This window comes from Lepeophtheirus salmonis, chromosome 10 (assembly GCF_016086655.4).
Source record: "Lepeophtheirus salmonis chromosome 10, UVic_Lsal_1.4, whole genome shotgun sequence".
Lineage (NCBI taxonomy): Eukaryota > Metazoa > Arthropoda > Copepoda > Siphonostomatoida > Caligidae > Lepeophtheirus > Lepeophtheirus salmonis.
In genome coordinates, this window is record NC_052140.2 from 4,801,939 (window position 1) to 4,806,097 (window position 4,159).

Below are 4,159 nucleotides of genomic sequence, written 5' to 3' on the forward strand. Positions count from 1 at the left end.
TTAATATATATGAATTTAAATATAATTACAATATTTTCTCAGTACAAATGCTATTTTAAGTGTATAAGGTTCCCCTTTTTATAGCAGTAATTCATTTCCAAGGGTCTTTATTTAGTTATACCATACATCTAGTTTCAGCCTTCTCCTCACACTCTTACACAAATCCAATATTTATTAATGAGTAAAACTGAACGTTTTTAAAGGACCGATTTAGTTTGGTCCACTAAAAATCACAACAGCCTCAGATTGGTCAAGTATTATCAGACCGAGCTGTACCACTAATATTGTCCTTATTAGTTGTTTTGTAACAAGATAAAGTTGTCAAACTGCCAAACCTGTAGAAATATTCTTTGATTGCATTTTCTCATTATAAGTGTCCATTTATTGCAAACAAAAAAAAAACTATCAGCTACATAAAATGGTTTGAGGGAATCAACCATTTTGAGGATTTATGTAAATAAGAATGGGAATAACTAGACCATTTTTTCTCTCTTGAAAAAAGAGTATCTACTCGTGATAGATTCAAGTTATAACCATTGGGTTTGAGTAATTGAGCATTAAGTTGAATAGATACTTTTTTTTTCATGAGGTTTAATATTTTAATGACTTCTTTTTAGAAAATACATTTTTTTTAAATGATTTTTTTTAACTCCATTAAACAAAATATTAAATTCCATTAATAATATTATAATTTTATAGGGATTTTGTTAAGTATTACCTAAAAATAGGCATATTAGTCAAAATAGAGTAACTTAAAATACATAGAAAATATACATGAATAAATAATCTTCCAGTTTTTTTATACAATTTACCCTTAAAATGATTATTGTTTATAAAAATATCAAGAGTAATTTAATATTGTACCAGGTATAGTGCACACCTTATTTGTGTTTGAAAAACGTGAAATTTAGTAAAATAGTAGTTAGTTTAGTTGTACTTCTTCTTGTCATTATATGAGCATCACATATAATACCAAAGTTGAATGTACAACTTCAAGAGCCCGCGAAACCTTCTTTATATGTATCAGTATGGTTCAAAACTTTAGAATATTTCTTCATTTTTTATCTACATAACATTTTTGGTCTTTGTATCCCCAACATTACGGAGCACTCGGGCGCATTTAAGGACCAATGTAATGTTCATGTTTAAAGTCATCCTTTACAAACGCAATATTAAAACTAGAATGGGCACTCGGTAGAGCCCAAATCCTCCACCTAAAATCAAAATTGAATTATGTATCTCAATTTGTTCCAAAGTTATGGTTGATTATGATTTTTTTTTTTAATTTTTGCTACCTTGTCCTTGACCTCACGAAATTTATTGAGTTCTTTCTGTGACTATGTATAATCTTCGTTTTAAGTTTGATCAAAATCAATCTGTAACTTTTAGCGTTATCCTGATGAGTAACAAACAAACAACCTAAATAAATTACAAACATACAAACTAACGACAAAAAAACAAAACAGAAGCAAAAACATATCTTCGGTGGAGAACTTATCAAAATTAATACTAGAATGGGCACTTGGAAAACCCCAAACCTCCACCATTAGTTATTTTACTGAATGGAATTTTTTGGTATATGAATGATTTTATTAAAACTATTTAAGGACACCAATTTGAGCTCCTTACCTCAATATGTTCCAAAGTTACGGTCGAATATGAATTTTTTACTTTTTGTGTTATCTTGAGCTTTTACCTGTACCACTCAAAATTTGATGACCTCTCACTATGAGCATATATAATCTTCGTACCAAGCTTGATCAAAATCGACAACTAACTTTTGCTATAATCCTTGCGGCCAACACACAAACAAACAGAGGCAAAAACATACCCTCTGTTCAACGTCGTTGGTGGAGGTAATAATCCGCAATTGAGAGGTGGTAAAAAGTCCTTTTACTGCAATTAAATATTGAGTCTTTGCTCACACGTTAAAGTCCTTCAATATTTTCATCGAGTCATGTTCAAGTCCTCGGAAAATAAAAGATAATTTCAAAAGTACCTTGTCATTTAGAGATGGATTCGGTCTAGGCCCGAGCCCTTGGTCTGAACCTTTCAACCCGAGATTTATTTTAAATGTAAAATATTTCCTTTGCAACTAATCGATGACGTCATCGACGTGTCAGTGTTACACCTACAAATATGAATGATAACTGTTATTATTACTCTTATTTTCTCCTGGACGACACAAACTATCAAGACATTTCATCTAATAGTAAAATTTCTGATAGTTCTATGCTAATGGCTGAAGATCAAAATATGAGTGAACACTCATCATCATCAATAAATAATTAGTTATTACATTCTGAAGTTTTATATAAATTTAGCTCTCATGAGTATATATTGGATTACCTTTATTATATATATATTCTGGTATTTTGGCCCGAATCCTTACACCTCGTAGCCCGACTTAGCCAGAAGCATGATACCTTTCTAGCCCAATATACTTCTACCTTGTATACAGTGAAACAAATTGAAGTGAATTCCGATTCCAAGTGAAGTCTTGAGTCTTGGATTGTGGGATGTAGTCGAGTCACAAGTTTTGAGTTCAAGTTCACACCTCTGATCCTTATCGATATTGATTGAACTCTTTAATAAAACAGAACTAGGTCACAAATAACATCTATATAGTTGATATGATTTAAGTGAATAGTTGCGAATGATATTTAAAATAAATATGAACTATCTACGTACTTATAACGTCAACATAAAAACAATCTGAAAAAAAATAAAAAAGTAGAAAATTTCAGTTAATCGTTTTACTTCATATAAAAATATAAACCAATATATTATAGACATTTTTGAGCTATTTATAGGCTTTGATTTCAAATTTATGGATGAGTTAAGATATCAAAGAATTTTAGCTATAGTTTAAATCCTTTATTTGATTTAAAAGACTCATATCTGCCCGATAAAGCCCTTAAAATAAAACTTTATTGTTAAATAACTTTTGGCTATTTTGCGTTAGGATTTTTAAAGGTAATGATTACTGAACTCATTATTAAATATGAATTATTAAAACTCAAAAAAAAAGTTTACATCACAAGAAAATGATGCATCGAGTTATTTGAATTTTTTGACAGAAAATTAAATTACTCTTTATGTTTAAAATTTGAGATCCTGTTAGGGTTTGAAATGGATAGAGGGTGCCCTAGTGGCTTTTTTGTACATTAAACAGTCCATGTATAACATTTTCACTGACGGCATAAATTGCATCATTATTGAAAGAGATGCCATTTTGGGGGTATACGTTGATATTTTAAGTAAAAAAAATTCCAAAATTTCCAATAAATTTTTATGAAACTTAATCAAATGGCCTTAAGAATAAAAAAGACTTAATATTTGTATTGAATACCACTTGATGTCAATGATAAATAGTGATATTTGAACTATATCAAAGTAATAAGTACTAAAAATGGCTGTATTTTTTTCTTGGCTAGTTATACGAGAAATGTCGGGTATTTGAGAAAAGTAAAGGACTCAAAGGAGTTGAGTCCTTCAGAGAAAAGTATTGAATTATTTCCACTGTAATAGTTAATTTTTATCTACAATATAGGAATAAGATGTAAAACAAATTTTTAATACATTTTGGGGTTAAGATATACCTATAATAAAACTTCGCAATAGAGGAATAAATTTTGGATAGAGCGTAAGGGTTTAAGTCCTTTACTTGTTAGTCCCATTTCGATATCCAATAGTTCACTATTTTCGCCTTAATATTCGTAAAAAATATCATTGTTATAAAACTTGGGTTTTAGACCTCAAAATGACCGATATCAACAATGCTGACGTCACTTGGAAAGGCTCTATTCTACTGCTTAAGAGACACGTGCTGTAATAACAAAAATAAAAAATTTTAACCTGCAAAAATGGGTATGTGTATTAGTATTTTTGCAGCCCAGCTGTCTCCTTCTATTCCAATGGCCCTGCAACTTGAATTATGTACTTCGAAAAATAACATATATATTCATCATACTTGGATAGAGACTAAAAAGTAAAAAAAATATGTACGTATTTTAGAGGTTAATATTCTCTCATGAATTCAAAATAACGGTTATTTTACTCATACTAAAAAAGAATATTACACACAATTAATTGAGTATGTAGTATGTATTATCTACTAATATAATATTATAAAGAGTCATGAACACAAATCCAGAAC

General features: G+C 29.6%; 1 long non-coding RNA gene across 2 annotated transcripts; it reads right to left on the reverse strand.

Annotated features, from left to right (window-relative positions):
* Window positions 1-574: 574 nt before the first annotated feature.
* Window positions 575-2,886, reverse strand: LOC121125439 (uncharacterized). Of its 2 annotated transcripts, XR_011782022.1 has the most exons (5): window positions 2,350-2,886; window positions 2,000-2,131; window positions 1,697-1,896; window positions 1,296-1,419; window positions 575-1,214 (listed from the first exon to the last, which is right to left on the reverse strand). It is a non-coding gene; the product is annotated as an uncharacterized lncRNA (long non-coding RNA). The 2 variants fall into 2 exon arrangements; XR_005866654.2 differs by having other exon boundaries at window positions 1,296-1,896.
* Between the last annotated feature and the right edge of the window lie 1,273 nt (window positions 2,887-4,159).